The sequence below is a fragment of the Nanorana parkeri genome, unplaced genomic scaffold, assembly GCF_000935625.1.
Source record: "Nanorana parkeri isolate BGI_ZX_2015 unplaced genomic scaffold, ASM93562v1 scaffold200, whole genome shotgun sequence".
Classification (NCBI taxonomy): Eukaryota; Metazoa; Chordata; class Amphibia; order Anura; family Dicroglossidae; genus Nanorana; species Nanorana parkeri.
In genome coordinates, this window is record NW_017306468.1 from 926,010 (window position 1) to 938,972 (window position 12,963).

The following is a 12,963-nucleotide window of genomic DNA, read 5'->3' on the forward strand; positions in this document are numbered from 1 at the left end:
GAGGGTGCTTTTACAGGGTCCACACCTGCCGAACCACTGGCTCCAACCAGTTGTTGTCATTCAGTGACAGTCCAGTGTCCTCAAATCACCTGAGGATGCTGGGCTGTATTGAAGGGCAACTGGGCAGAGCCAGTCATGACATCATGGCTGGCTCTGCCCAGTTGTTTACATTTGCAGGGAGAACGGTCTGCTTCGGCAGACCGCTCTCCCGGCTTCAGGAAGAATATGAGTTTATTGTGAATAGCCCGTACAACAGCCCTTCGGTTTGGCTGAACCAGAGGGCTCCAGCGGCTGAATTGACCCGAAGGATTATCCGATGATTCGGCTTAATCCTTCGGCTCAAAAGTAATAACCCCCTATGTGTTACCTGACACAATGAAAACAATGCTCTCCTCTGCATTCCTAGTACCTTATTTCAACAGTTGTTAAAGGATAAGTATTGGGGGAGTAAAATGTACCCTTTCCAATACTCATATACTCCAATAAGGGCTGTATAGATCAAGGTCTGAGTGATCTCGAACCACTGATCACTCAGTTTATATTCTTCTACCTGTAGAGAGCAGTGACTGTGAGTCAGTGTGACCCACAGGGAATCCACCCTCCCCTCTCTGTTCCTCTAGCACTCGTTGGAGCGAAAAACTTGGGAGGGGGCATGCACAGCTGGCTCTGACTCTAGAGAGGCACAGCAAGCTCTCAATCAGGCAGCCGGGTGGATCCCAACAATATTGTTGGGATTTTTACTAGGGATGCACTGATACCGATACTAGTATCGATATCGATGCCGATTCCGAGTATTTGGGCAAGCACTCGTACTCGCCCAAATGCTCCGATGCCTAGAACGAGTACTTCTGGTATCAGGAAGCCGGGCAGCGCGTCATTACACGCTGCCCGGTTTCGCGATTGACCGGAAGCTGGCCTCGTGAGGTAAGGTTACCTTACCTTAGTATGTGTAGCCTGTCATCCCCCGGGGCCTCTCCAGCGAGAATGCGGCCTTTGTCCGGTACCCAGCCCGAGCCGTCCAATCAGGAAGCCGGGCGCCGTCTAATGACGCAACGCCCTGCTTTCTGATTGGCCGGGAAGCTGGCTTCATGCTCCCTCGTCATCTCATGACAAGAGAGGATGGAGCCGGCCTCCCGGCCAATCAGAAAGCAGGGTGTTGCGTCATTACATGGCGCCCGGCTTCCTGATTGGCCGGCTAGACGGCTCCGGCTGGGTACCGGACGAAGGCTGCGTTCTCGCTGGAGAGGCCCCGGGGGATGACAGGCTGCACATACTAAGGTAAGAGGGGACTTTCTTGTTAATTGGGAAGCCAGGTGGCGACTCTTTACACGCTGCCCGGCTTCCTGGCTAATCAGGAATCCAGGTGGCGAGTCATTACACGCCACCTGGCTTCCTGAATAGGACTTCCGTTACTCGGTAATTGGTATCGGCGAGTACTGAAAAAAATTTGTCGGTACTCGTACTCGGTACCAAAATACCGGTATCGGTGCATCCCTAATTTTTACCAGCCGCAGTGTGGCTCTGCGCTGTCAGTAATTATCGGGCAGTAGCCTGCTAGATGCTAACCTCGGGTCACAGGAGGACATTAGGAAATTTACTCCATTGACCCAAAAGGGGACTAAAGCCAAAAAAAAAGGTTCAGCTTTAGTTCTCATGTAAGCAGCATCAATATAGTAGTTAATTTTCACTGCCACTAATTTTCCCTTACCACTGGTGTAAATGGATTTTGCCAAAGCATTTGACATGGTACCACATAAACACTTACAAATACACAAGCTGCAATCTATGGGCATTGATTAACTGGTGTGTACATGGATAGAGAGTTGTCTACAGGAACGTGCCCAGAGAGTATTGATAAATGGCTCTTTTTCAAATTGGTTCAAGGGTGAGAGTGGTGTGCCCCAGGATTCTGTGCTAGGCCCCAAGTCTCTGTGTTTGCAGATGATACTAAAATTGGGATGGTAATAGACATGAGCTTAGACATTATAACATTACAGGAGGACCTGGATAAAATAGGGGAGTGGGCAACTACATGGCAGATTAAGTTAAATGTTGAAAAATGTAAAGTAATGCATTTTGGGGTTAAAAAAGGCATGCAGAATACACATTAAAGGGTATTCCACTAGGGAAGTCAGAAATGGAAAAAGATTTGGAGGTCATAGTCGAATACAGATTGAACAATAAAATGCAATGTCACGCTGCGGCAAACAAAGCGAGCAGCGTACTGTATTGTATTAAAAAGGGAATGTTCTGTAGAGACAAAGCAATCATTTTGCCACTTTATAGATCGCTAGTTTGACTTCATCTTGATTATTTGGTTCAGTTTTGGTCACCTATCCACAGAAAGGATGTCCTTAAAGTAGAGAGAGTCCAGAGAAGGGCAACAAAACGAATTAAGGGGCTGGAGGACCAAAGCTATGAGACCAGGTTACTAAATTTAAATTTGTTCACGCTGGAAGTGAGGCGATTAAGAGGGGACATGATTTTGATGTACAAAATGTTTAGTGGTGATGGCAACATCAGCAATAAACTTTTTACTGTAAACTCCCTAACAAAAACTAGAGGCCACCACCTAAAATTGGTGGAGAAAAGATTTAACCACACAGGGTGTAGGGACTTCTTTTCAGTGAGAGGGGTTACATCATGGAACTATCTGCCACAAGCAGTTGTATCAGCAGAAAATATGGATTAATTCAAAAATCAATTAGATACTGTCCTAAGAGACCATAACATACAAGTGTACAGGTATTCTTAACAATTAGGACCACGCAGGGATTCATATACACACATGCATGCACAAACACACACAGACACACAAAGGTTGAACATGATGGACCTGTGCCTTTATTCAACCTCTAATGCTATGTAACTATGTAGCTATGTTACTCTGCAAATTTCTGTTGGTGATAACAAAAATATGAAAGAGCAATGTTTTAGAAGTCTGAGAAGTTACATCAGAAATTACTTTATGGTAAACACTAAACTCGAAATACAAAGAAGAAACCAATACTGACCTAGCTGGTGTATTAACCACTTGTTATGCATCAAAACAATATATGTTAATTGACAATCATGGGTATGTATTGTAGCGATACCTAATATGATTTATGTCTATGGGTCCTATCATGACCCAAAGACATATTCAATAGTAATCTTAAAATGTGTTCAATGAAATACCCTATACCTTCCCTTTAACAGTGGCCATTGAGTCAAAAATCCATCCTTTAATTAACAATAGGAGGCATTGTGTTTAATATCATTCTATTTGATCAAAGGAAACCTATTTGAATGTAGTGATCCTAGTGAGTTTGTGTTTAATATTTATTCTAAAATAAAATTCATATTTTAGAGTACTGACATTACTACTTCCAAAATATAAAAAATATGTTAAATGTTTCCATCTCTTAAGTATCTGTGTTTATATGGACACACACACACACACACACACACACACACACAGAATCTCTATCACAGCAGTTAAACTGCTTATGGAAACATAATAGCCACCTCAAAGTAACTGGTTTTGTTTCAGGCTGAACCATTCTGTAATGTATAAAGTAAATAAAAATATGAGGTATTAGAAGTTACTTTGGAACACTCAGACGTACGCACTCATTGCTCATCAGTCCTCACATTAGCTATCAAGTGCTTCTTATAACACATCACTCATCACTTTTCATACTGACTCTTCACTCTTTTCAAAACTGTTTGACATCTGAAATGATGGTATTTGAGCCTGACAAATGAAAATGACCAGTGTGATTCTGATGATGTTCTAAAATTGACACTTTAGGAATGTTTGCTACATTAGTTTTTTCTTTTTATTTAAATGTAACTGTGAAGAAAAATTACTTATCCTCCATTTAATATATAATGCCTGAATGTGTATGTAGCATTTTTGTTTATGAGTAAACCATTAACTGCACTAGAGTACATCTTACAGTGTTACCAGCTGAGCTATCTGTCAGTTTTAACAAGTGGTTTTCTACTACAGCTGATAACAAATTGAGTCCTGTTTTATTCCTAGCTAGGAACAATTTATTAATGTATTTACTCTAGGTTCACACAGAGTTTATTTGCTGGCTTAGAGTAAAGTCTAGAAGGCCAATTCACCGTATCCCCTTGCAAATCTTCATACACTTACTGAATTTAAGATTAGCAAAGTTGTGACCACTCATTTAGTAGCGTAACATTGTTTTTTTCCAAAAGTGAATACAGATGTAACAAAAATATGAGGCAGCTTAGCTAGAGGACACACTAAATATGAATCTCACATTATTACTGCACTGTTGTCATGGCTCATGTTTGGAGCAGCTGTAGAGCCATCAGTCAAGTTAACAAGCTGTGTATAACTGCAATGTCTGACTGCACTAACATTCCTGCATGCACCACTATCACTCATAGTAAACAAGAAGGCAGTAACTTGGAAAGGAGTTAATATAGTGTAATGCATGTAATGCACTAGTAAAGTACATTCAGTTATACATATTGGTGGGTATTTTGCTTATACAGTCATGTTTATTGATCACTTTGTGCTTTTATGAAAATGATACGGTGAAGATACATAAAAAAGAGGAAATTGATTTGATTTGTTTGTAAAATATACCTTAAAATAATTTTACTATGATTGAATATGTTTGGGTGGCATTAACTGTATCTACGTAGCATTGTATGTAACAGGCACATGGCCAACCAGGGTTACCTAGTTAATTAGTTAGTATTGTAAACTGAAATTGATAAGTAGATTTTTATGAATTGGAGCCAACACAGATATTTAAAATTTGGGTGGGTACTAGTGGATGACTAGTGACAGGTGGTTTTATTACCTGCAGATGTATTTATCTATCAGACTATGGAGATTACATAAGGTGGTTTGTGTCTCTGCACCTTTGAATAAAACAATGAAATTTCACTTTTTAGGTTCCCCATAGGTTCCACTCTTTATTTTCTTCATGCAAAATTATGCGGGTTATTCACTAAGTTGTCGAGTGAATAACTGAGCCCTGTATGGGCCCTGTATGGCTGAATTCAGCTGTACAGTAGCTAAAATCAGCCATACATTGGCTGGCTTTGGCTGGCTTCGGTTCAGTCGAGCATGTTCAGCGTGTTCAGCTGAGCCGAAGTGAAGGAGACGTTCGACTCAGACAATCCAACATCTGGATTGAGTAAGCCAAACCTCTGGCAGTTTACTCGCTGCAGCTCACCCCTATTCTCATAGGAGCCAAAAGGGCAGTGAGTGAATAGCCGAATGCCGACGAACAGCATTCGGCTCGGTTATTCTGCTCTCTACCTCCGAGGTTATTGTCCTTTAGTGACAGCCCAATGTATCTACGTAGCATTGTATGTAACAGACACATGGCCAACCAGGGTTACCTAGTTAATTAGTTAGTATTGTAAACTGAAATTGATAAGTAGATTTTTATGAATTGGAGCCAACACAGATATTTAAAATTTGGGTGGGTACTAGTGGATGACTAGTGACAGGTGGTTTTATTACCTGCAGATTTATTTATCTATCAGACTATGGAGATTACATAAGGTGGGTTGTGTCTCTGCACCTTTGAATAAAACAATAAAAAGTCACTTTTTAGCAGCTAAAAAACGTACATACCATAGTCACACTCCATGCAGCTCAACCATATAGCAGTTACAGAAGTAATAGAATTAATTATGTTATCAATCCAATATAGACATATGTCACCAGTACGTCCTAATGCAAATTAATTGAGGGCCTTCTATTCCATAAAATGCACTAACAAGACAAGAATGTTTCAGGAACTTGTGAGGACCCTTCCTCAGGTATGACTGACAAGAGTGTCACTCATACTTTGCTGAAGGAACCCTATGAGGTTCTGGAAGATTGTTGATTGTTGGTGATTTAGATGGAAGACAATACCACATATTGCATTTGAATCCAGGATAGGTCTCTAACAGCTAGACTTTATTATTATTCATGGGGAATTCCTTCTGTGAGTGTAATACCATCTTTTTGTTTGGGCAATCAATTGCATTGGGATATCACGCCACTGGATTCTGAGATAAATATAATAGCATGGTATTTTAACTTGCCAACAACTGAACAGAACCAAATCATACAATTTGATAGATATGATTTTAAATAAGCCCTATGTGGCACACATATAACTTACATATTCCTGAAAATAAATTAGGTTTTCCTCTTTAAATAAATGATGCTGTGTAGGTGAAGGCACAGATGATAGCCTAGATTTAGTTAGGAAAGTTCAGGAAGGGGAGACCCTAACATGTTACTTCATATGGAAAGAGATTAAAAAACACCAAAGTCCATATACTGTATATTTGGTGTTTGGTGGAGGGGGGATTATGGTGTGTGGTTGTATTTCAGGGGTTGGGCTTGGCCCCATAGTTCCAGTGAAGGGAACTCTTAAGGCATCAGCATACCAAGACATTTTGGACAATTTCATGCTCCCAACTTTGTGGGAACAGTTTGGGGATGGCCCCTACCTGTTCCAACATGACTGCGCACCAGCGCACAAAGCAAGGTCCATAAAGAAAGGATGAGCGAGTTTGGGGTGGAGGAACTTGACGGGCCTGCACAGAGTCCTGACCTCAACTTGATAGAACACCTTTGGGATGAATTAGAGTGGAGACTGAGAGCAAGCCCTTCTCGTCCAACATCAGTACCTGACCTCCCAAATGCGCTTCTGGAAGAATAGTCAAACATTCCCATAGATTATAGTTTCATATTTTAGCTTAACCAACTGAGGTAGCCAATGTGAACATAGAATTTAGACACCGTAGCAGACATTTTGTGTAGACACATTCATAAAAAAATAAACTTCAGACATTATCTTTCAGGGCTGCCTTTTACCCACAGTCCAGAGTGCCCCTATCACTGTGGCCACTAGTCTGAAATGGAGGACAGACAAAGGTAATTCATGCTCCTTTGTCTTCCATGGACAGGGAATATAATACTACATAAGGAATAACTGACATATATACTGTACAAGCTTTACCCAGCCTTCTGTGTCACTTTCTTTTGATGTTAATTATAATAATAATAACATTAATTTGGTACTTAATCATCCTGCAGCAGATACCATGCAATTCTCACTTGGCTAAAATTTCTTCACTTTTAAAATTATGATGGGGGAGTAGATAAAGTTATTTTTATATATTTTGCCAAGCTGACATAATATCTATGTCACTAGAGGCTTGATAGAATACATTAGAAAGTTGAGCTGTACAGGTAACTTTAAAAATAAATGTCTTCTTGGTGCATGAGGCATGTTTAAATTGAAACCTCCTGACAGTACCTTTATACGAGGTAACACTATTTGAGTAGCACTACCAGTATAATTAGGTCACCAAGCTAAAGGCATGGAACAGCTAAAAAATACTACATATAGTTCTATGCGTTTAATGTTCATTATTAACTTTGGATGCTTCAATATCTTTATATTTCTGGAAGACATTTGACTTTTTCGGGAATCTTAGTCAAAATGACATGGGAGCGGATAAGTAAGTAGTGCATTTTTGTATTACATATTGTAATTTCCTTCAGCAAGCTGTCCTTTTTTCCTTATAAGAATAGTTTTTAGTAAACAGATAGTGGTGCCAAACAAAGAACAATAGACCTGTAAGTCTTCCTTGCCCACATATTCAATCAAGCAGAGAAAATCAATGCAGGTGATTTTTGTGAGAAATTCACTGTCTTCAAGTTTCCATTAAAACAGACATGAAACTTTAGTTTGTGAAATTAGCACTTTGGAATGACTGCAAGGAGATATTCAGTAATTAGTAACTTGTCTTCAAAACTTTTAAATCAGCGGAGGACCATATAAACACACCTTTCAATTTTATCTACTGAGAGGAACTGCAAACTTAAGTTAGTCCATGAAATCAAAATAAGCAGATGCATATTTCTTTAAAATTGTATGCAAAATTAAACAAGATAGATAGATAGATAGATAGATAGATAGATAGATAGATAGATAGATAGATAGATAGATAGATAGATATATAGATAGATAGATACTGTAGATGGATAGATACTGCAGATAGATAGATAGATAGATAGATAGATAGATAGATAGATAGATACGGTAGAATTGCTGACATATTTATATTGTTTATACATTTGTATTTAAGAGGAACATGCATATTATTTTGTCGTGAAAGCTTTACAATTTCTAAATGTTGGAGTGGTAGAATGTACATCCAGGGGAAGAGGTAATTCCATGGCTATGATGGAAGAGCTGAAAGGACTGAGTTGAAGCTTATGTAGGAAGAAATCCTGCAAGGGGAAAACCAGTAACAGAAAATATTATTCTGCCCATTGTAGTGATTTTATAACACTTACCTATTATTCATTTACAACATTTGAGGAGCAGAGTGGAACTAGTTCCTATCTACAAAAGTTTAAAATGATTTGCTAGGACCATCAAATACCTAAAGAAGAATGGAATACAATTCACTCTGGGAAGCTGTCAAATAAAAATAGAAATATATAAAGAGATGATAGCTATCAATAGTGAGGTAAAACAAGTTGTAATGGACATATATGCCAAGATGGTAGAAGCTTATTGGCAACCTTTCCATTCCCTCATTAACTCACAAGACTCTCATTTAGAATTCAGCACTAGGGATAAGCTTCCGGATCGGGTCAACCATGAGTTCAACCTGAACTCAACCCATTCACATTTCATTAAAATGGCAAACTAATGTGGCTGTTTGCTTCAATTGCAGCCAATTTCCAACAGTAACTTTCCTGGCCTCTGAACTGTGGTCAGGTGGCTTTGGAATGCCATTCATGGGGGTTTCCTTATTTGCCAGCTCCTTTTCCTATAAAAGTCTGGGTTTCCAGAAGCCTCTGTGTGTGTTAGACATGAAGTGGTTAGGGAAATATCACAGACTGTTTACAGGGAGAGCTAGGTGCTGCTGCTGATTACAAAAAAATGTCTAAATTCACATTTAGTCACAGACACGATCACAATCTGTAGCCTGCATTCTGCATTCATTTTGAATCTGCTAGAAATGTACACAACTCCTAAGTTCTGTTCTGAACTGACTGCCCTGCTTAGTTGTCTTTTGCTAAAGTACTCAAACCCTTACACTCTTATATACTCTATGACATAATGACTAACAGGTTTATTCACTAAAGAGTGAAGAGTTTGGAGAAAGCAGAAAAAGTGAACAATGTAGGCCAAAATAGCTGATTTGGAAACATTCTCCTATTCAGTTCACTTCTCAGCTATTTTGGCCTAGATTGTTCACTTCTCCTGCCTTCTCCAAACTCTTCACCCTTTTGTGAATAACCCTGTAATTGTTCTCTGCTCCAAGATAAGAACTTGGAGGGCTAATTACACATGATGTATGCACAGTAACCAGGAAAGCTCTGCATTCTGGCACGTATTATACCACTGTTATATCTATATGATAACGGAAAATATTTATCAGACCAAAAGATAGCAAGTAAACTTAATTTTTAGGGTTTACATACACGTTAAATCCCTTTTTCTGTAAGTTTTTAACCACTTTCAACCAGGTTTTTATCATATAAAAGTTTAAATAGGTACATGCAGCCTATTAACAACATTATGTCAATTGACACCATGGAATAATCTAAAGTATTGTTGGAAGGCTGCCTCGATCTTGCGATTGAAAGCGGTTAAAATAATTTAAAAATGTCCGTGTGCGCTTCCCAGGGTATGGTATGCACACAGGGGCATCTTTTACATCCCTGCATTCCCTGTCAGTATTTGATCAATTTGATCCACAGGAAAGAAATTTCAGCACCATGCATGTCTTTCTTTTTAGATTGCTTGTACAGCAAAATGTCACCTCCTGTTTAAGAATTTATATTGCTAAAACTTAGCAGGCTTTGCCATTTAGGCCCATGGTGGATAACATGCAATGTAACTCTGCTGGGACTAGAATGTTATCCTGTGATTACATACAGATAGAGGCAGACTGACAGCTTTAACAAAAATTATAAAGTTTTGTAAATTGCATTTGTAAAATATTTTTGTTCATAACAACTTATAATAAAAAGCATAAGATAAGTAAATATGGACCCCCAGCAGCTTTTGAAAATAAACATACATACTATGAATAAAAAAAGCTGCTACACTCACCCAATATGTGGTGCTGCCCCCTGCAGACTCACCTGCTTACCAATCCGGCACCATCCCTATTAAAGGATGAAACCCACCTGCAGTTTATTTACCCTATTTACAAACTAAAAAAGTCAGCAAAACAAAAAAAACATGAAAATAAATCCTTGCCACTTGGCAAATTACTAAACATAGCTTTTCCCTAACTAGCAGCTAGAAACAACCTTGTGCTGCCCCAAGCAGCACAAGGTTAACTGGATAAACTGCCACACAGGACGTTTCTCAACACATAGGTAGACTCAAAAATCCCCAGCCTATTAATAAGTATTTTATTTCCACAAGTGTTCGGCTATTCACTTCAGGCTGGTACGGCTGATTCCAGCCGTATATCGGCTGATATCGGCAGCCAATGGCTCCATGTCAGAATGAAAAAAAAGCAGGGAAAGGTTTACTCTGCTCGATAAAGCAGAGCAAAACTTTCCTTTAGAAAGTGTTTCTCTCCCCCGGTCGGCCGGGAGCCGCTATCTAATCGCGCGAGACTCCCGGAGCGCACGGGAGAGTTGGGCTGTCTGGAGATCAGTGTCCCTGGTTACCTGGTAAACAGGAACGCTGATCTCTCTGCAAGTGGCCGGAGCCAGCCGTAAGATCACGGCTGGCTCTGCCCAGCTGTCAGAAGCAGGCTGGCGGCCGGCCGATGGCCGGCCGCTCGGCCAACTTTCGGCTTTCACCTCAGCTCAGTCGAGCCGAAGCATATGCCTTCGGTCCGACTGAGCCGCTCGGCCGACTTCGGGAGCTGTACGGGCTATAGTAAATAGCCCGTACAGCAGCCCTTCGGTTCTACTGAACCAAATGGGTCCTGGGGCCTAGGCTAGCCGAAGGATCAGCTGAAGCTACAGCTTCGTATCTGTCCTTTTGTCCTAAACCTGATCTTATGTGGTCTCCTCAAATGTCCAGGTCTGACTTCTGAACAGGTAAAAAAACACTTTCCACTCCTGAATTAGACTCCTGACTTCTCTACATAGAATGTTATATCCCTAAAGCACTGCAGGTTTTGTAGCTATTCCATAAATCTTAGAATTGTAATATGTGATGCATTAGAATTGTTAAACTGACTCGGCTACTTGCAACTGATAGAATGCCTTGCTGCATGAAGAATAGTAAGTAGTACTTTTTTTTTATTTTAATAATTTGTCATTCTTTACTGATTGTTCTCTTTCTATCAAGACCTGTCAGGTACTGAAGCTTTCACATAATGTCTTTCAACTTCTTTTTCCCTGACCTCAGCCAAAAGTGAAACATTTTTCTCATTTGCATTCTATTCTTCAATAATAGCCAGGGTTGCAACTTAATCAAACTCTGTCTGGAAGGTCTATCTGTCTGTCTGTTCTATCTTCATACTAAACGAAAAGAAAAATTCAATGCCATTGAAGTAAAATAACACTTTTTTTTCCTTCCAGCACCAATAAATCTGTTTACAGATGCATTACTGCTTTTCATGAGAGATAATGTGCACTATGTATCAAAAAGAAAATCAATACTCTCTCCTTTACAAATAGTTACCCTAGAACTCCTTTACAGTCTCTGGATTAGTCTTTTTTTATTTTGTTTACAACAGATTGCTTCTATTTATAAGCAATTGTAATTATCGTATGATTATTTAAAATAGCCCATTGTACTGTAGAGCTCAGCTTTTTAACTATGAAAAAATAAAGCTATTTTTTTGGTTCACTTAAAATGTATGTTTAAAAAAAAATGAAACAAAATGTGACTTTGCCATTGAAACATTCAAAAGTTAAAGGATGGATATATGTGATAGTCATGGCAGTTTTGCTGGTAAAATGATTATATACATATATATATATATATATAACCTGATCCACACTTCACACTAGAGTATATATATATATACACACACACATGCACACATAGAGTATATATATGTCATCAAGGAGGTCCATGGTCATATGCGAATAAGATAGATGTAAATCATTCATATCAAATATTGCAGTGACGGCATTATCATATATATTGTATCCCTACACCTCCTGTGATTCCCTGCCCCTCTGCTGCCAGTTTCCTTTCTTCACCTCTTGTGTCCTTTATCTGGATTCCTACTGTATTGCCTCAAGAACCTTACATTTTATAAGTTGTTTCTAAAGTCTTCTATATTGGCTTCATTACATACTTCAACAAACCAAGAGGGTATGTTGATTTTTGTCACTCTTTACTAATGTTAGTGCTTGGCATGGATCTTTCAGTGCCAAAACAAGTGAAAATGAGCCAATGTCCTTCATCTGTTACCAATCCCAAGCCTTAAACCTAACCATAACCCTAAAGCGAGTCACCCTAATAATATCCCTTTTAGCTTGTGGGTTGAAGTAGTGCACAGGCACCCCTTTGCATGCATTGACTCTAATGGGCTTACCCATAGATGAGTTGACTCATGGATGGAAAATAAGCCCATTATATTATTAGTATACAGGATTTATATAGCGCCAACAGTTTGCTCAGCGCTTTACAATATAAGGAAGACATTACAATCACAATACAATTCAAGAAAAGATGGTAAGGAGGGCCCTGCCTGTGAGGGCTTACAATTTAAAAAGTAGGGGCAAGTGTTACATGAGGAGGTAGCTGTGTGGGGATGAATTGTTTGAGAACATGATTATAGCAAAGGTACCCCAGGAGAACCTGCATGGTACTGTAATCCTCCATCTAGGAATCTAATGAAAACATAAGCAAGGAGGAGTGGACACATGGCACCCACAAATGAGATAAGGGATTACAAATTAGGATTAAAAAAGAACATATTAATTTTGTTGCACCAACAAAAAACACTGAAACTTACAGTTAATCCAGAATAAGGCAG